Genomic DNA, 27366 nt, shown 5'->3' on the forward strand with positions numbered 1-27366 from the left:
TGAAGATTTGATTATCGTTTCAGATGCAGTATGACTTGAGTTCGGAAGGTATTGTTAAACTTTCAGTTGAAATCAATGGGGAAGGAGCAGACTTATTCAGCTGGTGGGCGAGCATGAGTTTAGGAGGATTTACCAATTTCGTGGTAGTAGTACCCAGTTGTCACGACCCAAAAGTCCCACCTCAGGCGTCGTGATGGCACCTAGTCTCTAAGACTAGGTAAGCCGATTACAATTACATTTCAAGCCATTTTTATTGAATTAATAGGTAATCAAAACTAATAGTGGAAACAAATATGAAAATCTCCCAAGACTGGTAGTACTGAGTCACGAACTCTAACTGAATACATAGAATGTTCACGAGGACCGAATATACAATACTGTTTGATTAAAAATTAACAGTACAATGAAATGAAAAGACTCAAAGGGATTGCGACGACCAAGCAGCTCTACCTTGAATCCTTACGATCCCACTCTAATTCTGTCGGAGTCCGATATATCCAATTCCTGGCTCTGCACAAAAATGTGCAGAAGTGTAGTAGGAGTACACCACGGTCGGTACCCAGTAAGTATAAAGACTAACCTCAGTGGAGTAGAGACGAGGTACAGTCAAGACACTCACTAGTCTAATAGCATGTGCGATAAGATATACAAAATAATAGGAAACAAATAACAATAAGGGCAACAAGAACACCATTAATAATGCTCAACAATTTATGAATATAAGTACACCCAATTAAATCAAGTATTTCAAATAAATATCTTTCAAATATAATTCTTCTGAATAAATATCTTTCAAATATAATTCCTTTAAATAAATATCTTTCAAATATACTTCCTTTAAATAAATCTCTCTCAAATATAATTTATTCAAATAAATACCTTTCGAATGTAATTTTTTCAAATAAATCTTTTTGAATAAAAATCCTGCCAAATAAATATTTTGAATATAATTCTTTTAATTAAAAAGTCACCATGTGACATTTCATTTTATAATCATACAACTACGGGTCTCAGCCCATTTTCATATTTTTCATAAATACGGGTCTCAACCCACTTTCATATTTCCACGACACTTCGTGCCTATAATTAAATCATTATATTTTCCCGGCACCTCGTGCCCTCATTTCATATTACAACTGCACAGACAATTCACGTGCCAATATCATCATCATTTACTCATGACACCTCGTGCCCACATTTCATATCATAATCCACCTGGAAATGGTCACAGACTCCTAATTTCAATATAAATCAGGCTATTATTAATTTACCAACAACAAAATAAATTGCACAAGGTATAAAAATAAATACTAGAAAAATCACAACATCACATAAAATCACCAATGTAACCACTCCACAACATCACATATCATCCCTGACAATAACCACCCGTATCTCTCCTATAGCCACCCTTATCACTCCTATAATAGCTACCCTTATCTCTCCGCCCTGACAATATCAATAGCCACCCTTATCGCTCTTATTGCCACCCTTATCTCTCCTATGGCCACCCTTATCGCTCAGTCCAGACAATATTCCAATAAACACAACAATAGTGAAATGCTACCCTTATACCCACATAATATCAACATTGGAATGTCACCCTTATATCCTCAAAATAACAACTCACACAACACAATAATTTATACGGGAAATTATCACGGCAACATAACAAAATCAATTCATATCACAATTTGCCCAATGGCCACAACCAAATTCAAAAGATACAACCAATTCAATTAATTCCACAACAAATAGCCGAAGGCTCCACGCAATGTGTATAACACCACAAAAATAATCAACAAAGATAGAAATTATTCAGCATAAAGCAAGATCTTCATTAATCCAAATTTAGATAATTATATTAACACTCCTTCTTAAGCTTGCTTAATTAATTATTTGCATAGGAAAAAATTCATAATGAAACTAAATTCCAAGAAATATCAAACCATCGAACTCACAAAATTCACATAAATATACAAGTAAATGTGATTCGAGGCATGGCAATAACATGATTACATATATACCAACAATTATCCAATTTACTACACAATATGCCTAAGACTTTAATTCAATATATTTTGCACATATAAGCCCGGGTACGTACTCGTCACCTCGCGTACACGGCTTTTCACATTTCACAAATGGCACATAAGACTCGATGCCTAAGGGATAATTCTCCCACTCGAGGTTAGGCAAGACACTTACCTTTTTGAAGTTATGCCGATATTCCAAAAATTGCCTTCTTGCTTGAATTGACCTCCGGACTGCTCAAATATATCCAAATTAATTGTATAACTTCATTAAAATTCATCGGAAATAATTCCAGATAATAATACGTCGACTTAAAAATTTATTCCAAAAAGCGAAGAAAAGTCAACGCGGGGCTCGCCTCTCGGAACCCGATATAATATTTACGAAATCCGAACACCCATTCCGATATGAATTCAACCATACTAATTTTATCGAATTCCAATAACAACTCGACCTCCAAATCTTAAATTTTCGTTTTTGGAAGATTTTGCAAAAATCTTGATTTTCTCCATTTAAATCTGAATTAAATGATGAATATAATCATGGATTCATGAAATATAAACACTTTAGGATATAAAACACTTACGCAAGTCAAAGTCGTGAAGAACTCCTCCAAAATCGCCCAAAAATCGTGCTCCAAAATCTCAATCGAAAATGACAAAGTGACTGACTTTTGATCCTTATGTTGCTGCCCAGTTTCGCACCTGCAGGTACTGTTCATGCACCTGCGGGCACTGTTCACGCACTTGCGGGCACTATTCATGCTTATGTGAAAAAAAAACAGCAAGCTGCCTAGAAATTCCATCATCTTTTCTTGAAGTCCGAATTGATCCGTTAGCCTTCCGAAATCCACCCGAGGCCCTCGGAACTTCAACCAAATATACCAACACGTCCCAAAATACAATACAAACTTAGTTGAGGCTTCAAACCATGTCAAACAACGCCAAAATTATGAATAACGCATCGAATCGAATTATGAGTTTTCAAATCTTCCAACTTCTATATTTTTGCGCTGAAATGTATCAAATCAATCTGGAATGACTTCAAATTTTGCACACAAGTCATAAATGACGAAATGGAGCTATTCAAATTTTCATAATTAAAATCCGACCTCGTTATAAACAATTCAACCTCCGGTAGGACTTTCCAAAATCTTCTATTCGCCAACTTTCGCCAAATCCAAATCTGAGCGTACGATTAAGTCCAAAATCATCATACGAAGCTATTAACACCATCAAAATTTTATTCCGGGGTCGTTTGCTCAAAAGTCAACTCCTTGGTCAACTCTTTCCATTTAAGCTTTTAAATAAGAATTGTTCTTTTAATTTAATTCCGAATCTTTCGAAAATCAAACTCGACCACACCCGCGGGTCATAATACATATTGCGAAGCTGCTCGAGACCTTAAGTCACTGAACGGGCGTAAATTCTTAAAACGACAAGTCGGGTCGTTACATTCTTCACCTCTTAAACAAACGTTCGTCCTCGAACATGCTAAGAATTATTCTGAGGTTACTAAATTGATGATTTTACTTTTACACATATACTCACGGTTGATCCCACATTACCGCATTTGAGATAATACCGACAACACCGTCTCCTTTGAGATTATTTCTTTGATTTACACTTATAAGCCTTAAAACCAATTTCTTACACTCCAAACATTTTTAAAAGACTTGATTTTCACATCAATGCATGGTATTAGTCTCAATTGGCTATAGACATTCATGCCTACGCACACATCAACTTTCTTGATATTGTTGAAGTACTTTGAAATTTTTTCGGGGTGTTACATTCTCCCCCGCTTAGGATCATTCGCCCTTGAATGAGAAATAGAGTCTGCCCTCAAACACATAACATAACTTTTCTCTTCTTTCGCACATATCAATCTCCCAAATTCTTCTAACTCCCAAAATTTTCAGAAATTTCGGCAGAGTCTCCTCTGTAAATCGGCCTATCCACCTATAGAGTAACACTAAAATAACTCCTAACAACACATCCACAACCCAAAAAAGCACCACAAGGTATATATCAATAACACAATTCTCAGCATTACAAACACTGCATTATCATAATGATATCAGGACATGAAGCACATCATATATATGCCCATCACCACATCTCTGGTCTTAAAAGCTGTTCATAATTAATTCCAGCATCATCAATTAATCTCATATTAACCAGTACCTCATTTCAATTTTTTCATCACACTGATAATAGAATGTGAGGCATGAAGACCTCATAACTATTTGCCCGATTTAACGAGTCACATTTAACTCCACTTGGGGACTCACCTCGTAGGCTAAAACTCAATAATTACAGCACAATCATGGCACAAAAACACATAAAAGAATTATCACATAAGCCTATCAGGCATAACTCCCTATTAGTACTATAGTACAAATTAAACTTTACAAAGGAAGGATTTAAACTCATAAATATTTCACCACAAGGACCTCGTCCTTATATAACTTCCACCGGCTTGTAGCCCGGTTTAAATATTTCACAGCATATATAAAATGCGAGGATCTCGTACTCAACTCTGAATCACAAGTATTTTGCACATTGTGCCAACTGAAATTTCAATTTCCTTTCTTTCTTCTTTTCAATAAATTTCATAAATATTTTTCATAACACATAATGAACCCTCATACCGGTAGGGCATATAATTCATAAAATTGGAATCAATTATTCCGAAATACATCAAACCCACTGTAATGAATAATAAAAGTTACTTTTGGACTTATCGTCCTCAATGGTGCCCAAAAATAAAAATGACAGACACGGGCTCACATCTTCAAATCTCCCAACAGGGATAAACATATAAGTGGGTCACAAAATTACGAAGCTCACCCATAAGCGGAGCATAATAGGAGGACTCACCTCAATATTCAGATCCGAATCAAATTAAGGAAAAATATTCTTTTATAACAAATCGGGATCGTACCTGTAACGACACCATCTGGTGTATCGGCCTCAGCCAAATCATAGCGATTATATCAATGGGTTGGGCCTCCACCTCTTAGGAGCCCTCTACCCGTCTGTCCTCCACCCTAACTGGTTGTGTACGTGGTGTAGTAACTACATTGGGGTCAATAACCTGAGTGTTCTGATAAAATCCACCCCTCCCAAGTCCGGGACAGTCTCTTATAATGTGCCTAGTGTCACTACACTCATAACAGCCCCTCTGAGGTCGCGGTTTCTCATACTGAGTCTGTACCAGATAACTGGAATAACCATTATAGGAATCCCGTTCCGGTGGTGCATTGTAAGAACTTACTGGAGCACTCCGAGTAATCTGATGTGTGGACTGAGCTGGCCGACTACTCGAGCCTCCACTATAATGGGTCCTAGCTGAAGAGTAAAATCCTCTGAACCCTCTAGATCTTCGAGACCTTTTGGCCTCCTTAGACTCCCTTTCCTCGCCTAAAATACCCTCAATCCTCCTTGTAATCTCCACTACTTGTTAAAATGGAGTATCAGTTTGCAACTCTCGAGCCATGCATATTTTAATATCATAATCGAGCCCCTCAATGAATCTGCAGACCCGTTCTCTAACTGTAGGAACCAAGATAGGTGCATGACGGGCTAACTCATTGAACCTGATAGCATATTCTGACACTGTCATAGTGCCCTGACGCAACCGTTCAAACTCTGTACGCCACGCATCTCGGAGAGTCTGGGGAACAAACTCTTTCAAGAACATTTCAGAAAATTGACCCCAAGTTGGTGGTGTTGCATCGGCTGGTCTACCTTCTTCATAGATTTTCCACCACTGATACGCTGCACCTGACAGTTGAAATGTAGTAAAGGCAACTCCGCTTACTTCCACAATACCTATGGTGCGGAGAATACGGTGACAATTTTCTAGAAATCCTTGGGTATCCTTTTTAGTTGTGCCACTGAAAGTAGGTGGACTATATCTCTTAAACTTTTCTAGTCTCTTTTGTTCTTCTTCTGATGCCTCTGGCCTGACCTCAGGCCGAACCGGAATAACAGGTTATACCGGTACTACACCCGGAACCTGATCAATGTGAACCTGCTGCTCAGGAGTTGGGGTAGGAGTCTGAGCTACTCCCCCAACCCGCGAAATATTTTGTGCAACAGAAATCAATCCCGCCTGAGTTAATGTACCAAACATACTCAGGAACTGTGCCAAAGTCTCCTGAAGTCTGGGGGTAACAACAGGTGCTTCCGGTACTTGTCCCCCAACTGGAGCTACTGGCGGCTCCTCAACTGCTGCTCTGACAGGTTCTCCAGTCGCGGCACGTGCCCTTCCTCGACCTCCACCTCGGCCCCGACCTCTTGCAGCCTTAGCAGTATGTGCGGATGCCTGCTCAGCTAACCCGGTAGCACGTGTCCTCACCATTTGTGAGAGAATAGAGATACGAAGGCTCAAATTCCAAATTCAACAAATTCTGCATGACATGAATGAAAGAAGTGGAAATTTCCTAACAGTTCTGTAGCCTCTCGAAGATAAGTACAGACGTCTCCGTACCGATCCGCAAGACTCTACTAGACTCGTTCGTGACTCGTAGAACCTATGAACCTAGAGCTTTAATACCAACTTGTCACGATCCAAAATCCCACCTCAGGCGTCGTGATGGTACCTAGTCTCTAAGACTAGGAAAGCCGATTACAATTACATTTCAAGCATTTTTTTCTTGAATTAAATAGGTAATCAAAACTAACAGCGGAAACAAATATGAAAATCTCCCAAGACTGGTAGTACTGAGTCACGAACTCTAACTAAATACATAGAATGTTCACGAGGACCGAATATACAATACTGTTTGATTAAAAATTAATAGTACAATGAAATGAAAAGACTCAAAGGGACTGCGATGACCAAGCAACTCTACCTTGAATCCTTACGATCCCACTCTAATTCTGTCCGAGTCTGATATCTCCAATACCTGGCTCTGCATAAAAATATGCAGAAGTTTAGTATGAGTACACCACGGTCGGTACCCAGTAAGTATCAAGACTAACCTTAGTGGAGTAGAGACGAGGTACAGTTAAGACACTCACTAGTCTAATAGTATGTGCAATAAGATATACAAAATAATAGGAAACAAATAACAATAAGGGAAACAAGAACACCATTAATAACGCTCAACAATTTATGAATATAAGTACACCCAATTAAATCAAGTATTTCAAATAAATATCTTTCACATATAATTCTTCCGAATAAATCTCTTTCAAATATAATTCCTTCAAATAAATATATTTCAAATATACTTCCTTTAAATAAATCTCTCTCAAATATAATTTATTCAAATAAATACCTTTCGAATGTAATTCTTTCAAATAAATCTTTTAGAATAAAAATCCTTCTAAATAAATATTTTGAATATAATTCTTTCAATTAAAAAGTCACCATGTGACATTTCATTTTATAATCATACAACTACGAGTCTCAGCCCATTTTTATATTTTTCATAAATACGGGTCTCAGCCCACTTTAATATTTCCACGACACTTCGTGCCTAAAATTAAATCATCATATTTCCCCGGCACCTCGTGCCCTCATTTCATATTACAACTGCACGGACAATTCACGTGCCAATATCATCATTATTTACTCATGACACCTTGTGCCCATATTTCATATCATAATCCACCTGGCAATGGCCACAGACTCCCACAGACTCCTAGTTTCAATATAAATCAGGCTATTATCAATTTACCAACAACAAAATAAATTGCACAAGGTATAAAAATAAATACAAAAAAAATTACAACATCACATAAAATCACCAATGTAACCATTCCACAACATCACATATCATCCCTGACAATAACCACCTTTATCTCTCCTATAGCCACACTTATCACTCCTATAATAGCCACCCTTATCCCTCCGCCCTGACAATATCAATAGCCATCCTTTTCGCTCCTATTGCCACCCGTATCTCTCCTATAGCCACCCTTATCGCTCCGCCCAGACAATATTCCAACAAACACAACAATAGTGAAATGATACCCTTATACCCACATAATATCAATATTAGAATGCCACCCTTGTATCCTCAAAATAACAACTCACACAACACAATAATTTATACGGAAAATTATCACGACAACATAATAAAATCAATTCATATCACAATTTGCCCAATGGCCACAACCAAATTCCAAAGATACAATCAATTCAATTAATTTCATAGCAAATAGCCGAAGACTCCACGCAATGTGTATAACACCACAAAAATAATCAACAGAGATAAAAATTATTCAGCATAAAGCAAGAGCATAAAGCAAGATCCTCATTAATCCAAATTTAGATAATTATATTAACACTCCTTCTTAAGCTTGCTTAATTAATTATTTGCATAGGAAAAAATTCATAATGAAACTAAATTCCAAGAAATATCAAACCATCGAACTCACAGAATTCACATAAATATACAAGTAATAATTACATCGAATTGTCATATAAAATCAAGTTCAATAAATATGATTTGAGGCATGGCAATTAGATGATTACATATATGCCAACAATTATCCAATTTACTACACAATATGCCTAAGACTTTAATTCAATATATTTTGCACATATAAGCCCGGGTACGTACTCGTCACCTCGCGTACACGGCTTTTCACATTTCACAAATGGCACATAAGACTCGATGCCTAAGGGATAATTCCCCCACTCGAGGTTAGGCAAGACACTTACCCTTTTGAAGTTATGCCGATATTCCAAAAATTGTCTTCTTGCGTGAATTGACCTCCGGACCGCTCAAATATATCCAAATTAATTGTATAACTTCATTAAAATTCATCGGAAATAATTTTAGATAATAATACGTCGACTTAAAAATTTATTCCAAAAAGTCAAGAAAAGTCAACGCGGGGCTCGCCTCTCGAAACCCGATATAATTTTTACGAAATCTGAACACCCATTCCGATATGAGTTCAGCATAAAGCAAGATCTTCATTAATACAAATTTAGATAATTATATTAACACTCCTTCTTAAGCTTGCTTAATTAATTATTTGCATAGGAAAAAATTCATAATGAAACTAAATTCCAAGAAATATCAAACCATCGAACTCACAGAATTCACATAAATATACAAGTAATAATTACATCGAATTGTCATATAAAATCAAGTTCAATAAATATGATTTGAGGCATGGCAATTAGATGATTACATATATGCCAACAATTATCCAATTTACTACACAATATGCCTAAGACTTTTCATATTTCACAAATGGTACATAAGACTCGATGCTTAAGGGGTAATTCCTCCACTCGAGGTTAGGCAAGACACTTATCTTTTTGAAGTTATGCCGATATTTTAAAAATTGTCTTCTTGCTTGAATTGACCTCTAGACCGCTCAAATCTATCCAAATTAATTGTATAACTTCATTAAAATTCATCGGAAATAATTTTGGATAATAATACGTCGACTTAAAAATTTATTCCAAAAAGTCAACAAAAGTCAACGCGGGGCCCGCCTCTTAGAACCCAACATAATTTTTACGAAATCCGAACACCCATTCCGATATAAGTTCAACCATACCAATTTTATCGAATTCCAATAACAACTCGACCTCCAAATCTTAAATTTTCGTTTTTGGAAGATTTTACAAAATTTTTGATTTCCTCCATTTAAATACAAATTAAATAATGAATATAATCATGGATTCATGAAATATAAACACTTTAGAATATAGAACACTTACCCAAGTCAAAGTCGTGAAGAACTCCTCCAAAATCTCCCCAAAACCGAGCTCCAAAATCTCAATCGAAAATGACAAAGTGACTGATTTTTTGTCCTTATGTTGCTGCCTAGTTTCGCACCTGCGGGGTACTGTTCACGCATATGTGGGCACTGTTCATGCTTCTGTGAAAAAAAATAGCAAGCTGCCCAGAAATTCCAGCAGCTTTTCTTCAAGTCCGAATTGATTCGTTAACCTTCCGAAATCCACCCGAGGCCCTTGGAACCTCAATCAAATATACCAACACGTCCCAAAATACAATACGAACTTAGTCGAGGCTTCAAACCATGTCAAACCATGCCGAAATTACGAATTGCACATCGAATTGAATTATGAGTTTTTAAATCTTCCAACTTCTATATTTTTGTGCCGAAACGTATCAAATCAATCCATAATGACTTCAAATTTTGCACACAAATCATAAATGTCGAAATAGAGCTATTCAAATTTCTGGAATCAAAATCCGACCTCGTTATCAAAAATTCAACCTTCGGTAGGACTTTCCAAAATCTTCTATTTTTCAACTTTCGCCAAAATGTGTCGAATTATCTTACGGACTTCCAAGTCCAAATCTGAGCGTACGATTAAGTCTGAAATCATCATACGAAACTATTAACACCATCAAAATTTAATTCCAGGGTCGTTTGCTCAAAAGTCAACTCCCCGATCAACTCTTTTCATTTAAGCTTCTAAATAAGAATTGTTCTTTTAATTTAATTCCGAATCTTCCGAAAATCAAACTCGACCACACCCGCAGGTCATAATACATATTGCGAAGCTGCTCGAGATCTTAAGTCACTGAATGGGCTTAAATTCTTAAAATGACAAGTCGGGTCGTTACACTAGTGTAGCGTCGTTGGAAGATGTCAGTAAGGAATTCCACATGTGGGTTATCTCATGTGAGCATGTTAGCGGTTGCATGATGGTGATGAAGCTTCTGCGAAGACTACTACTAGATACCCGGTATGAGGTCGAGTATATAATTGTGACTGATGATTTAAATGATTCATGAAAAGCTTAACAAAAGACTTTGAGAAATTTGGCGGGTTAACGGTATGGGATCATGGTAAATGAGAAGAAGGAATCGTTGTGGGCTCTACATTATGTGATGATAGTTTAAAGCTAAGTGGGGGAGCCCCACCGCCTATGATTAGATCACATGATTGTCGGCTTGTGCAGTTTCTGGTTATCGGTTTGTTGGTGGATGTGATGTGCAAGGAAGAGAATTCAACTGGTTGCTTATTTGAGAGTGTGTTCATGTGCTGGCAGAGCATTGAAGTTTGGTGATATTCGAGACCAGGTCAGAATGGGTGACTCTCAACAACGGTTCTTGTGAGTTCAAGGATTTAAGTGTAGTGCGTAAAGATTTAGGGTACGTTTTGTGGTTAAGGATCGAGTCTTCACAAAGGATTACAGATGGGACTTGGATTTTTCTATGTTATCATCGGGTATACGGTGCAGTATCGGAGTAAAGGAAGAAATAACTTCGGATGCGTGGAAGGTCTTACAAAATGGGTATACCAGTTGGAGATGCTATTGTGCGCTTGAAGGGTATGAGATGATTCATGGGTATTGAGTCGATGTGGTCTCTTGATTCAGGTCACTCAGGATGAGTGCGGATTGAATTCGTTATATTGTGAATGGAGCTATCATATTTCTAAGTTAGGTCAAGGGTAAATTGAAAGAATTTAGGTTGGCTAGTAATGGCTGAATCAACATGATTGTGGCAAGGATCAGTTCCTTCGTTCTGTGAAGTTATACATGTGGTTTGTGGTTGTACGTGCGGGCTTGACAGCCACCGTGACCTGATTGATTTGGGAGGTATTTGATTCAAATAGTTTTGTTGTGTAAATGGATTCCGGAAGAGTTATGACGGTTTAAATCACTGCTTTAGGTTGTATTTTCTGCGGTTTGGGAATTCAGTTACATGTTGCATAGGCTCTTCTGAAATGAGCTAAGTGAAAGGTTTCTAGCCAATGAAGTGTTATTCTACTAGTAGTTTAGGGGTCATGATGAATTCGTGTATTCTCGCGTAGCGGCATGATAGGTGCAGTGAGCGGCATGGGAAATTGAAATGTGAGGATCAAGGGTGCGGTTCGGTAATTGATAAGAATGTCACGAGCTCAGATGAGCAGGGAAGTTTTCAGATGTTTAGAATGTGCTGTCGTTATCTTAGTGTTGCCTGAGAATGGTGTTTTGTGGAAGAGGCATTGTGTATTGATTTGCGGATTGTGATTGCTTTATAGAATTGGTACAGTTGGTGGTATGGATGTGCGTACTTGGCTACCTGGGCGGAAGGTCGTAGGAGCATACCCCACGGGGAATTGTATGGGTGTGACATGCGAGTCATTTGATGGTTAAAGATCGAAACCAAGTACAGAGATATTTGGTACTATCGTTAATGTGAGGGTTTATGCCTGGAAGGCACTCTATTCCTTTGGTTGTGAACTGTGGGTGTTATGCCTGATTGAGACGGCTTGATTATTCGCACGTGTGTTGAGGTCCCGTGTAGATTGTGGTGTCATATGAGCAGGATGTCTCTCGAGATGCAGGTCATTTATCGCACCTTAGTCGTGCTTGGGTTTTGTGGCGTATTGCGCTATCCGTCTCCCTAGAGTTGTATTTTTGCACTTGGCGTGCTTCTGGCCGATATTCGGTATTTCGTAGGTAGAAGCATTATGGCTTGATGAGTATGTCCTTATTTATTGTTATGAGTGGATCGGGTGGCACGCCGCCACGGGTACGTTATTCGGATCGGGTTGCACGCCGCAACGGTATCATGTTTGGACCGGGTCGCACGCCGCAACGGTATCATGTTTGGATCGGGTTGCATGATAAGTGGGGATTTTGACTACTTATTAGCGGCTTTTAGCTTTTGTTTTAGTCCAAAAGCGTCTAATTGTATTCCCGAAAACAGATAAAATGTGCTAAATTTCAGGAATATTGGAAGATGGACTCCCGAGATAAAATTTAACTCAAAAAGGAGTAATCTAAACTCAAGGCCATAAAAGACACAGAAGCTCAAAAGTGGGGACTGCAGAATATCATCTGCGATCGTAGATGATGAAGAAAAGGGCAGCAGATCTTTGTGCAAAGTGCGGTCCGCACATGAATTGTGCGGCCGTAGAAGATGGCTAGGAACAAAAGTTCAGAGAATCTGCATTCCAAGTCTCCCAGAAGTGCGGTCCGCACAGGAATTGTGCGGCCACAGAAAAAGTGCTATGCGGCCACAGATGTAATTGTGCGGACCGCAGAAGAGCAAGATGCGACCTTAGTTACAATTCTGCGGACTGCAAAAAAAAGGCCTCGCGGCCGCAGATCAAAATTATGCGGCCGCAGACCTCCAGTTCCTAAAAGTTGAAGAAATCTGCAAACCGCACATGGAATTGTGCGGCCGCAAAACCTCCTAAAGGGCATTTTTGTTCGAAATTTTCAGCCTTGTATAAATAGACGAGTTTCACAATTTTAGGTCAACTTTTGACATCAACAACTACATTAGTCGTTTCTCTTTACTTCTTTTGGTAGTTTTTCATATTTTGAGCTATTTTAACATAGATTTTATCATTTTAATCTTGCAATATGAGTTTAATTATCATTTCTTCTTCTTTTTCTTCAATTTCAATTATGAGTAGCTAGATTTTTACTAGGTATTGAGTGGGTAATTGAGTGTTGATAGTTATAATATACTCCGATCAATAAAACAAGCATTAAGGTTTATATCCCATTAGGCAAACACCTAGGCGATGGTCATAGCCTTTGGCTTTTTACAAAACTTGAAAAAAAATAAAAATAATTTCTTAGTTTTATTTCTCAAGTTGCACTCTTAGTTTTGCATTAAACTTAAAAACAACTCCAATTTGTGGAAGTGTAAATTGAGATAGTCAAATTCACATACTACAATATAAACTCCTAACTCCCATATATAGCTCCCTGTGGAAATCGACCCCGACTCTTGTTGGATACTATCATTGCATTCGACCATTTCATAACCTTGAATTGAGGTGTGAAATTGGACGAGATAAATTTTTGGCGCCGTTTTCGAGGAGCTAAAAACGGTGTTAGCTATATATTTAGGTGTGTTTTTGGGAATATCTTTTTTTGTTCCGTGTTACTAACGTGTTGAGAAATTGTAGGTGCAATCATGGCAAACAATGTTCTCAGAAACTTACCTTTGGGGATGTGGATGTTGAGGATGATCAAATGGATGAGGTCCCTCTTGAACCTCAAGCAAATAGACGAGGCCGACCGCCTCATGACAATGTACCCGCTCCACCCCCACCTCCACCACGAGCGGCTCCACACCGGGTATTACCGAATAAAGGGTATACAAGTGCTATAGTACCTCCCCGTATTAGGGCGGGCAACTTTCAAATAACCAACGTGATGCTCACTTTGCTCGAGAAACGAGGGTTCTTCACCTGTGCACCGGGTCAAAATATATACAAATACTTGAAGTGGTTCGTAGATACGTGTTGGGGGAGTAAACAAACAAATGTCTCCGAGGATGCTTTGAGGCTAAGGCTTTTTCCCTTCTCTCTATGGGGGAAAGCTTTATATTGGTTGGAACGTTTGCCAAATCATTCCATTCATACTTGGGATGAATTAGCGGAGAAATTTATTTCTAAGTACTTCTCTCCCGGGCACATGGCTATTATTCGGGATGAAATTCTAGCATTCAAGCAAGAGTCCAATGAATCACTACACGAGATATGGGAGAGGTATAGAACAGTGGTGAAAGAGTACCCCAACAACGATATGATGGAAAATATGATTCAACAAACTTTCTATCGGGGGCTCAATACAACCAACCAATGTGTAGTGAATCAACTTGCCGATGGGAACTTCATGACTATGCCTTATGCGGAGGCGTGTGATATCTTGGATGAGATGGCGGATACTTCATCGGCGTGGCAATCTCGGGCTAATGTTCCACAAGGTGACCCCAATGTGATTCTCCTTCACAAAGAGTTGCATGATCATGGACAAGCCATAGCCGAGTTGAATACCACCATGAACCAATTGGCAAAGGCTAAACTTCAACAAGTGCAAAATCTGAGGCAAGTCAATGCAATGGAGGGAGTAGGTATGATGGTAAACAAGCGAAGAACAAGAAGTCCACAAGTGCAACAAAGAGTGGACAATTTTGTGCAAGATGATAGTGGATTTGATCAAGATGAATCTTACATTGACCAAGAATATGAGGTATAATATGTGAACAACTTTCAAGGCAAAGAAACAACTTTCAAAGCCCAAGCCAACAACAATGGCGACCTCAAAACAATTAAAGCAATTGGAATTCTCACAACCAAGGAAATTGGAGTGGTGAAAACAATCAAGAAAATCTGAGTAACAACAACAATCAAAGAAATTGTAGTGGTGGCAACAATCAAGGCGGTTAGGAGTAACAATCAAGGAAATCGGGGATCGGGTTTTCAAAGGCCCCCGATGTATCAACAACCGAGCAACCCACCTTCTTATCCTTCCCATGGTCCTAGTTCTTCCAGTAATAAAATGGGCCGTATTGAGAACATGTTCAAGAAAATGATAGAGAAGAATGCTGATTCCGATGCTCAACTTGCTTCACACAACACCTCGATCCGTAACTTAGAAGTGCAAATGGGACAAATCTCTCAAGCTTTAAATTCTCATCTTAAGGGGGCACTACCAAGTGACACGGTGGTGAACCCAAAGGGTGGAAATAATATGGGGCATGCCATGACCGTTACTACAAGAAGTGGAAGAGGTGGGAATGCATCCACCTCAAGTCAAAGGCAACTTGTGGATGATGAGCAAGTGGTAAAAGAAGAAGAGATCCAGAACAATATGGTGCAAACAAATAATGAAGTGTAGACTGATATTGATGACACAGTGGAAGAGGTTCAAGAGGAAGTGAACCCGTCTAGGAATCATATTATTAACATACCAGGACCGGTAGTGCAAAAGGCTAAGGCACCATTGCCTAAGCCACCTCCTTCATATCCTCAAAGGCTCACCAAGAAAAATGGCAAGAACCAATTCAAAAAGTTCATTGACATGATGAAGAGTCTCTCGATAAATGTTCCATTAGTTGAAACCTTGGAGCAAATGTCCGGTTATGAAAAGTTTATGAAGGATTTGGTGACAAAGAAGCGGTCGATGAATTTTGAAACTATCAAAGTTACTCATCAAGTAAGTGCAATTGTACATTCGATGGCTCCTAAATTGGAAGATCCCGGTGCTTTGACAATCCCTTGTACCATTGGAAGTGCCGAGTTTGCCAAAGCTCTTTGTGATCTTGGGGAAAGTATTAATTTGGGGCCCTATTCGATTTTCTAGACCTTGGAAATTGGGCAACCAAGACCCACATCTATGAGATTACAAATTGCCGACCGTACAATGAAGAGACCATTGGTAGTGATTGAGGATGTATTGGTTTGTGTTGATAAGTTCATTCTCCCGAAGGATTTTTTTTATTCTTGATTGTGAAATGGACTATGAGGTGCCGATTATTCTTGGAAGACATTTCCTTGCTACGGGAAAGGCTCTTGTTGATGTGGAAGCCGGAGAAATCACTTTCTGGGTGGGTGATGAAAAGGTGGTGTTCCACATGTGCAAATCTATGCGGCAACCGAATAGCAATAAAGTGTGTTCTTTCATGAACTTGGTGATTGATGTAATTATTGATGATACAAGTGCCACGATCAATGTGGGAGATATGTTGGAGGCCGTCTTGGTCAACTTTGATGATGACGAGATGAATGGCTTCATGGAATGTGTGAATTCTTTGCAAGGAATGGGGTCGTACAACTATGCACCCCGAAAGCTTTCCTTGGATCTTGAAAATAGGAAAACTCCTCCTACAAAGCCTTCAATTGAAGAGTCTCCTACCTTGGAGTTGAAGCCATTGCCTCCACATCTTAGATATGAATTTCTTGGCCCTTATTTTACTTTACCGGTTATTTTTTTCTCTTGTTTGACTAACATGCAGGTTGACTCTACATTGGCGGTGCTCCACAAGAGGAAGAAATCTATTGGGTGGACTTTGGCAGATATTCGGGGGATAAGCTCCGCATTTTGCATGCACAAGATTAACTTGGAGGAAGATGCCAAACCATCCATTGAACATCAAAGGAGACTCAATGAAGCCTGCAAGACGTGGTCAAAAAGGAGATCATCAAGTGGTTAGATGCCGGGGTTGTCTACCCCATTTTCGGCTGTTCGTGGACTTCTCCGGTGCAATGTGTCCCAAAGAAGGGGGCATACCAGTGGTCACCAATGACAAGGACGAGTTGATTCCCACAAGAATGGTGACCAGGTGGAGAGTGTGTATGGACTATCACAAACTAAACAAAGTCACGAGGAAAGACCATTTTCCACTTCCCTTCCTTGAATAAATGCTTGATAGGTTGGCCAGCCATGCTTTCTAGATGGATATTCGGGCTACAACCAAATCCTTATTGACCCGGAAGATCAAGAGAAAACAACTTTCACATGCTATGGAACTTTCACTTTCAAGCGGATGCCACTTGGCTTATGCAATGCACCGACGACTTTTCAAAGGTGTGTGATGGCGATCTTTACGGATATGGTATAGAACTACCTTGAAATCTTCATGGATGACTTCTCGGTAGTCGGGGATTCCTTTGATGATTGTTTGACAAATTTGAATAGAGTATTGGTAAGGTGTGAAGAAACGAACTTGGTGTTGAATTGGGAGAAATGCCATTTCATGGTCGAGGAAGGCATTGTCCTTGGCCACAAGATTTAAAAGAATGGCGTAGAGGTCGGCAAGGTGAAGATAGAGGTGATAACTTCCACCTCCAACTTCGGTGAAAGGCGTGCGATATTTCTTGGGTCACGCGGGGTTCTACCGGCGCTTCATAAAGGATTTTTCTAAAGTGGTGAACCCATTATGCAAGCTCTTAGAGAAATATGCTAAGTTTCACTTCAATGATGATTGCATGAGAGTCTTTGAATTGCTAAAGTTCAAGTTGACAACCACTCCCATTATCACCGCTCCTAATTGGAGTATTCCTTTTGAGCTTATGTGCGATGCTAGTGATGTAGCGGTTGGAGCAGTTTTGGGGTAACGCATCAACAAGGTTTTTTATCCGGTCTACTATGCTAGTAAGACCATAAATGATGCCCAAGTCAATCACACCGTTATAGAGAAAGTGCTCTTTGCCATTGTGTTTGCAATTGAGAAGTTCCGCCCATACTTGATAGGTGCAAAGGTTATTGTTCATACGAATCATGCGGCACTTCACTATCTTATGAGCAAGAAAGATTCAAAAGCCCGATTTATGAGATGGGTGCTATTGTTGCAAGAGTTTGATATTGACATCCAAGATAAAAAAGGGAGTGAAAATCAAGTGGAGGATCACTTGTCTCGTTTGGAGGAGGAGGGGAGGGCGCATGATGGCTTTGAAATCAATGACTTCTTCCCCGACGATCAACTCTTGGCTATTTAAATGAAGGAGGTTCCATGGTTCGCGGATCTAGCAAACTTCCTTGTGTGTGGAATCATCCCGGATGATTTCTCTTCAAATCAAAGGAAGAAGCTCAAACGGGATTGTCAAAATTATTATTGGTACGAGCCATACCTTTTTTGAATTTGTACGGATGGGGTAATTAGAAGATGTGTACCAGACGAAGAGCAAAATGTTATTCTTGAGGCTTGCCATTCTTCGCCTTATGGTGGTCACCATGGGGAAGCAAGAACGGCGGCTAAAGTGCTGAGTTGCGATTTCTATTGGCCCACTATTTACAAAGATGAAAGTGATATGGTGAAAAGATGTGATGAATGCCAACAGGCCGGTGGAATCTCGAAGAAGAGTGAAATGCTTCTCACTACCATTTTGGAGATTGATATCTTTGATGTATGGGGTATTGACTTCATAGGTCCTTTTGTGAGTTCTCGTGGAAACACCTAATCTTGGTCGCGGTTGATTATGTGTCTAAATGGGTTGAGTCCATTGCTCTACCCAATAATGAGGCGAGAAGTGTAGTGGCGTTCTTGAAGAAGAATATCTTCACAAGATTTGGTACTCCGCGGGCTATCATAAGCGATGGGGGGTCGCATTTTTGCAACAAGGCTTTTGACACTTTGCTTGGCAAGTATGGTTTCACTCATAAAGTTACGACTCCCTATCATCCACAAGCTAGCGGTCAAGTGGAAGTTTATAACCGGGAGATAAAGAGTATCTCGTCCAAAATAGTGAATGCTAACCGGACGGATTGGTCAAAGAAGCTTGATGATGCACTATGGGCTTATCAGACTGCTTTCAAAACTCCTATCGGGATGTCTCCATACCGGTTGGTGTTTGGAAAAGCTTTTCATCTTACGGTAGAACTTGAGCACAAAGCCATGTGGGCTTTAAAGAAGTTGAATCTCGATTGGGATGCAGCCGCTAACTTGTGGGTTGCATATTTGAATGAATTGGATGAGTTCTGGTACCGTGCATATGCAAGTTCGTCCTTGTACAAAGAGAAGATGAACTACCTCAATGAAAAATACATTCAGAACAAGGATTTCAAGGTGGGCGATCTTTTTTTATTGTTCAACTCACGGTTGAAGATGTTTTCCGGAAAGCTGAAATCTAAGTGGAGTGGTCCCTTTGAAATTGTGGGTGTGACACCTATTGGTGCTTTGGATTTGAAGAACAAAAATGATGAGGTATTCCGAGTCAATGGTCACCGGGTGAAGCATTATTTGGGAAAGGTTGATGATGGCCACGTGGTGGCAGTTATTCATTTCAAATGTTGGTAATCTGCGTCGTGCCGCGACGTTAAATCATGCACTTCTTGGGAGGCAATCCATGTTTCTTTTTCTTTTCTTTTCTTCTTTTGTAAATAGGCGTTATTTTTGTGCTAACTGGATTTGAAGTGTATTGCAGGGATGAATGTACTTTACAGGAACTGTGTCCAGAAAATTGGCTAAGTATGGAAAGAAGTGCGAACCGCATGTACATTGTGCGGACCACACAATTGTGATTGCTACAACAAAAGGGAACTGTGGCCGCCCAATTACAGTGCGGACCACACAAATTGAAAGGGAAAAATTCAAACTCTTTAAAGTTGGTTTGTCAGAGAAATGGCCAAAGTGTGGCCGCATATCAAAATCTGCAGTCCGCAACAAAAATCTGCGGTCGCACTGCAAATTCTGCGGACCGCAGATCAGCAAGTGCTTTTGAGCCCCAGGTAATAGAGTGCGGACCGCAGTAGGAATTCTTCAGCCACACTCATCCCTTTGTCCCTTAGTCAGACCGTTCGGTATAAATAGTAGACTTAGGGCTACTGCTCATTTTTTTCCCCTCTCTAACCACTCACAAATCTAAAATATTGAAATCGTCTATTAAATCATCTGCCACACACAATCAACATCTGTGATCACTCATTTGCACTACTTCATATCTGGTATGCCTCAATTACTTGTAGAATTTTTCAAGTTTTAGTTTAATTTACAATTTGTTAGTTAGTTTTAGGCCATTTGTTAATAGAATTCAATTTTACAACCTTGTGGGGTTTAAACTGTACTGGGTCAACTGGTAATTGCTCTAAGGGGAATGGGTGAATTGATTTTCATGCTTAAATGTCAACACCATGTCAAATTTGTGAAAAACATTGTTAACCTTAGAACTCTGCTCGTAAATATTTTAAAATCTGCGGCCGCACAAGAAACTGTGCATTCCGTAGAAGTTGAGATTAGGGTACATTAGTCAAGACTGATTTTTTGCGGCTGCACTTATAATTGTGCAGACCACACTCCCCTACCCTCCAAGCATGTTTTACACTGTGTGTTCACTGTCTCTCTAGTGTGTTATTGTATGTTACACTTAAATTACAACTGACACCTGCGGTTGCTTGTTACAGAAAATGGTTAGATCTCGAGGCCGAGGAGATACTTCAAAGGGGAGGGGTGAAGAGGCCGAGGAAAAAGTACTTTACCCCTTGCCATCCAAAAGATAATCACAAAGAAGGCTATAGCCGGCCGAGGAATAAATGCGGAGCCATTCGAATCTAGTTCTTATGCCCCATCTAGGGAAGCATCGGAGGGCAACTAAGTTCAAGAGTAGCTGGCTGTCCAATCAAAGCCACCGGGGAGGTATCAACTTTGTGACGAGCCTTCCACATCACATAGCACCTCCGAGGGTTCAGAGAGTGCCAATCATGCTTCTGAGCCCTCTTCTACATCTGTCCCTGAGGTACCGGCGGCTACAGTTGATGTTATTCCGGATGATGGCCGAGGGGGAGTTACTACAGTTGCCGGCCTTGAGCAGTTGAAGAAGAAAGAGGTCTAGGAGGACCGGTTTGTCAGTCTGGCTGCCTTCACAAGTTTCTGTGGGTGGTGGCCAGTGAGATCACTCACACTTGAGCGATAGTTCTAACTGAAAGACCTTGGAAAGTACAGTTTCGAGAGCGTAAGGGGTGGAGTTGGTTCACCCAGAGTGTAGTGGACGCAAAGGAGTATCTTGTCCGGGAGTTCTATGCCAATGTGGCACACATAAAGAAAGGGACAAAAGTGACCAAAGTGAGGAATCTGAAGGTGCGGTTTGACCAGCACACATTGAACACCTACTTGGGGTTTGATGATGTTGAGCCTGCACAATACTTGGCAACTCTGGCAATGTGAGATGGAGCTCGCCCATGGCTAGCTGAGATTCTTGCAATTCCGGGGCCACCACCACCATGGATCACAACAGGGGTTACTATTCAGGAGAACACCCTAAACTTTAAGGCGAAGGGATGGAAGACCTTTGTCTATATCAAACTAGACCCGTGCCAGAATGAAACAAACCTTCCTATCTCGTGGGCAATTCTAGTATCCTTTATCATGGCTGGGTACCCGATCAATGTGGGTGTCGTGACGTCAGTCAACATGTCTGTGGTCGCCAGGCAAGCAGATACCTCCTACCCTTATCCCAACACCATTACTGAGTACCTTACGGATGCACGGGTGGAGCTGAGAGATTTTGATATGAAGGTTCGGGCTAAGAAGCCCTTCTTATGGTATTCTCTGATGGATGCACACAACCCTAAGAGAAAGGGTCAGTCAACTACCACTACAGGTCAATCTGATGAGCCATCGGTGGTAGCTACAGAGACAACCGACATGCCCTCCACTTCAGCAGAGCCTTCAGCCAGTGCAGCAACCATGCCCCCACCATCAGTCTCAGTGCCTTCTATCTCGGCTTTGAATCCGGTGTGTATGCCCACTGCTACACTTTCTACGCTGCGAGTCTCCCAGACACTGGCGAGCCTCAACAACTGGATGCAGATAGCTATTGAAAAGATGTCTGACATATCCAGTCATGTTGCAGCACAGTCATCCATTCTGGCACTCCAGATTCCCCCCACAGTTGAAGAAACCTTGAAGAAGCTCTTAGAGAATCAGAACACAATTATGGCCACTCTGGTGTAACATGGGTCAGTAATAGAAGAGCACGGAAAGGAAGTGACGAAGATGCGGAAGTCCTAGGCCTCCAAGAAGTCAATGGACAAGATCCGGAGACATATTACCAAGCTTGCAGCAGCCGGAGACATTCCATTTGATATGTTGATTGACCTGCACCACCCAGGCCCAGATCCTACAGCACCTACAACACCAGCTGGCCAGTCTGAGGAGTTTCCTTCACTTTTACCCTTCCTTTACTCTTATTTTGTTAAGCATTGGGGACAATGCTTATTTTTGTTCGGGTGGGGTGGGGTGGGGGTGGGGGGTGGGTGGATTTTATTTTGTTACACCCTATGTTTTCGTACATGGAAGTAAGCCATAAGTAAATTGATGGAAGCTCAGAAAATGAGATGTTACATCCCGCATTTTCATATGTTAAAGTTTCATCGTAAGTTAATCGACGTAAGTTCAGGAATGAAATTGTTTTGGAGATTATAAGCATTATGCTATTTCAAACAAGTGATGATTAAATTCGTGAAGGTGAGAGGGTAAGCAAATCGAAGAAAATAAATTTCATCAAAATTTGACATTTTGGGATAAAATATGGCCTGAGCTAAAATACCCGGTATTTATGAACTAGTGCCATACAAGGTACCACATGACCATGATAGTAGGGTATATATAAAGTGCGTTAAAAGTGGGTAGTATTTTAAGTAAGTTGGGATAATTCTTAATTATATGGAAAATTGGTTAATTATTAATTAGTGAGAGATTAACTAGTTAATTAAGAATTTATAGATAATTAATTAAGATATTGGGATAAGGCCTACCAAGCCAAAATGTGGCAGCCCCTTTCTTTCATTTAGTGACTCTTACCTTATAATTGAAAGGTATCACAATTGAGTAAGATTAAGGCTTAGTCATTACTATGTGGGCCCACTCCATTTAATGCATAAAACTCCTCTAATTCAAAGAGAGGTCTTATATACAAGTGTTAGAATATTCAACCAAATTTTACACAAAAAACTTTTCATTTGAAGGAAAAACCATGGACTTCTCATCTGTCAATCTATCCTCTTTAATCATCTTTTTCATCCCACCTTTAATCTATCTAATACTAAATCAAGTCAACTCTACATTCTTTAAAATCCAAAATCTTCCACCAGCACCATTCTAGTGGCCATTAATAGGAAACATACCAAATTTCATAGGCAAAAATCCCCATATCAAATGTGTATAATATAGTAAGGCAGTAACATTATAATTTAGTACTCTTTCTATTAGAAAGTTACGTGAGTATATCTTGAAAGAACATCATACGGATTTTTCCTACTTCGATCTGCCGTTACGTGTCATCGCAATCAATGGGTGTTAAAGGACTTATCAAGAGAATCGGTTCAGGTATGTTAAGGATATCCCTTCTTTCTTTTGGCATGATCTATATGACACAAACGAAACGAGCAAATGCACAATTCTCATAAATGACTCTATTCATAGAAGTATTAGAGATGCCTATGTTCTTGAATTCCCATATGTCTCATTATTCTATCGTCTGTTCATGGGTCTCAGAAAAATACTTATTTGATAAAGTTTATCCGAAAGGCATATTATTTTTATGACATTCTGAGAAATCTTATTAATGTATTTCTTATGCATTTCATGCATTTATACATATACATTGACCCATGACCAGATGACATTATATACGCGTATATTACATGTATATGGGATATGGGAAAAGGTTATGGAGTTATATACGCACCACCACCTGATTAGCTGGTATACGTTGATGATTTTGCCCACAGTGGCCGAGATGATATGATGGGATGCCCTCAGAGGCTTAATGATGTTATGAACACATGTACCTACGCACGATATGACATTCATATGCATATGCATGACACTATGAGTATTTCATGATTTACAGAGTTATTCAGACTTATATGTCGAGTCTTTTACTCCATGTTTCTCTCATGTCTATTAGTTACTGATTTTCATTCCTTATATACTCGGTACATTATTTGTACTGACGTCCTTTTTGCCCGGGGATGCTGCGTTTCATGCCCGCAGGTCCCGATAGACAGGTCAAGAGCCCTCCAAGTAGATTATTAGCTCAGCGGAAGATGTTGGTCTCTCCATTTTCTTCGGAGTTGCTTTTTTGGTTAGTATGATTTAGACGTGTGTTGTTTGGTATGGAGGGACTCTGTCCCGACCTTTGTGAAAATTATATATTCTTAGAGGCTTGTAGATAAATGTCATGTACGTAAAAGATTGTATGGCCTTGTCGGCCTATGTTTAGTATATGAGTGGTTATTTTGGTCTTATAGGTCCGCGTGTCTTATGTATAAGTTGGTATCACATGTTGTATTCTACTTATCTCATAGCAGCCTTCCGGCTCCGTTATCTAAGATAGTATGACGTGAAAAGATACGTTATGCTGGTACTCGGTTGAGTAAGGTACCGGGTGCCCGTCGCGGCCCATCGGTTTGGGTCGTGATATATATGATATATTTTGATAATTCTGAGACATTTGGCCTGTAATTAACTTAATACTATTTTCTTATTCTTTCTCATTATGTATATATTCTCTCTACTCTCTCATTATATATATTCATTACGCTTTCAATAGTTTTTATTTTGTAGTTTCTTTTATGTTTGTTTTCTTATTAGTTAGTGTTTAACTAAGTAGCTTCTTTTTGAATTAGTAGATTCTTTTTGATTTAATAGCTTCTTTTCATGTTTTAGTAGATAATAAGCCTTTGGTTTTCTTAATGCCACGGTTCTTTCCAAAGGTAGTTTTTGTGTGAACCGGGTGACTCTTCCTAACGATGGATGGCGTGACAATCTTCTTAAGGGATTGAGTCCGTTTTTGGTGCTTAGGTAATAATAGTAGTAGTATTGAATAAAAATACCTAATTGAGTCATGCTCGAAGAGTCAAACATGCTTCACTTGGTACCAACACACTTAACTACGCGCTTATGGTTAAAAACAAGGTTTTTGGAAAGAAATAGCTCTAGTTAGTGACCTTGTGACTTGTTGACTTAGGTAATCATTGAGTGGTTTAGTCGAACCATAGTGATTTTCAATCTTGAATATGGTCGTTATGGGCCCTCGACTCTATTCTCTTTAACAATCCAGCTGCGTGAGAGGTGAGATATTTTTGTTGCAAGTCCAAGTACCCGTACGAATGGTCTAGAACTTGCCCCGAATGTATTTCAAAGCAAAATCTTAAGTTTTGCTTGGCTTGAGAAGTGATTGTAGGCTTTCCTTGACTCACTTGAAGTTTTCCATTGCCCATCAATGTTGTTATCCCTAGTCAACCAATTTGAGCCTCAAACCTTTCTCATTTGATAACCATGTCACAAGCCTTTACCCGTTTTGTTGTGACCCTCTCTTGGCACCCGAGATTTCTTTAACACTCTTGTGAAATAATTGGCTTAACAAAATGTAAGTTTGGGGGAGAGAGGAGGAACTTGGAAAAGGTATCAAGGCACAAAAAGAGAAAAGAAATGATGAAAAGGAAAGAGCAAAAAGAAAAATGCAAAAGGAAAGTTAATAAGTGGAAAAGTTGAAGGGATTTAAAAAAAAGTAATATTGCAAATCATGGAAAAATCAAAAGGGGAAAAATGAATGTCATAATCAAGAAAGAGTGAAGTTAAGTCTCTCTAGTTTCCCCCAAGGAAAAGAAAAATGCCTCAAAGAATTGGTAAAGCATGAACCGAGAACAGAAAATGGAGTGCTTAAGGAAAGATGAACCCGCTCTATCATAGCATATCCAAACTTAGTCCAAAATCCTTCATTGCATTTTGAAAAAGCCCTACGTGATTTCAAGCCGAGTGAGCTTACATTGGTGGTGATCTACATGAGGGGCAAGCCTATGGTACTTAAAGCTGTACTTGCGACATTCTTTTGAGAGAGATGAGTGAACCTTTCAAAACTCTTTGGATTGAGTGCTAAAATTCTTAAGCGAGATAGGCAAACAGAGAGTAGAGGAGGAGGAGTTTGAGATCCACAATGACCTACATGAAAGAGCGAGCTTCCTTGATGAGTAAAGTCAACTCTTGATGCTCAAGTGTCCCATTAGACCTATTTGTGCATAAAAGTTTAACTTGTTGCCTTGTTGATAATTCATAAGTGGTGTGGGTAATTGTTGGTCTCAATTGATGTGTGAATTACTCACCTTTGATTAGGTGGAATGGCCCTTAACTTGTGAAGGTGGGAACTAATTTATTTGCTTGAGAACAAGTAAAAACTTAAGTTTGGGGGAGTTGATAAGTGGGGATTTTGACTACTTATTAGCGCCTTTTAGCTTTTTTTAGTCCAAAAGCATTTAATTGTGTTCCCGAAAATTGATAAAATGTGCTAAATTGCAGGAATATTGCAAGATGGACTCCCGAGATGAAATTCAACTCAAAAAGGAGTAATCCAAACTCAAGGCTATAAAAAACACAGAAGCTAAGAATTACGGACCGCATAATATCATATGCGGCCGCGGATGATGAAGAAAAGGGTAGTAGATCTTTGTGCAAAATGCGGTCCGCACAGGAATTATGCGGCCGCAAAACAAGTGCTACGCAGCCGTATATGTAATTGTGCGGACCGCAGAAGAGCAAGATGCGACCGTAGTTACAATTCTGCGGACCGCAGAAAGAAGGTCTCACGGCCGCATATCATAATTATGCGGCCGACCTCCAGTTCCTACAAGTTGAAGAAATCTGCGGACCGCACATGGAATTGTGCGGCCGCAGAACCTCCCAAAGGGCATTTTTATCCGAAATTTCCAGCCTTTTATATATAGATGAGTTTCACAATTTTAGGTCAACTTTTGACATCATCAGCTACAATAGCCGTTTCTCTTTATTTCTTTTAGTAGTTTTTTTTATATTTTGAGCTATTTTAACATAGCTTTTAAAAAAAAAATTAATCTTGCAATATGAGTTTAATTATCATTTCTTCTTCTTTTTCTTTAATTTTAAGTATGAGTATCTAGATTTTCACTAGGGTTGTAACTCAACCCTAGTGTGTAAACCTTATGGGTATTTAATTTAATGCTTGTTTATGGTTGGGTGTTTATTATTTAGCCTTGTTCATGCTTTAATTTGTGGAATTAATGGTTGCAAATATTAGTTCATGCCTATTTGACTTGGTCTCTACTTGAGAAAAAGAGACTTAGTCTAGGAAAACTTGGCTAACAAGAAATTGGATCAATCGAGAGATTGATAAT

This window comes from Nicotiana tabacum, chromosome 2, assembly GCF_000715075.1.
Source record: "Nicotiana tabacum cultivar K326 chromosome 2, ASM71507v2, whole genome shotgun sequence".
In the NCBI taxonomy this organism is placed as follows: Eukaryota; Viridiplantae; Streptophyta; class Magnoliopsida; order Solanales; family Solanaceae; genus Nicotiana; species Nicotiana tabacum.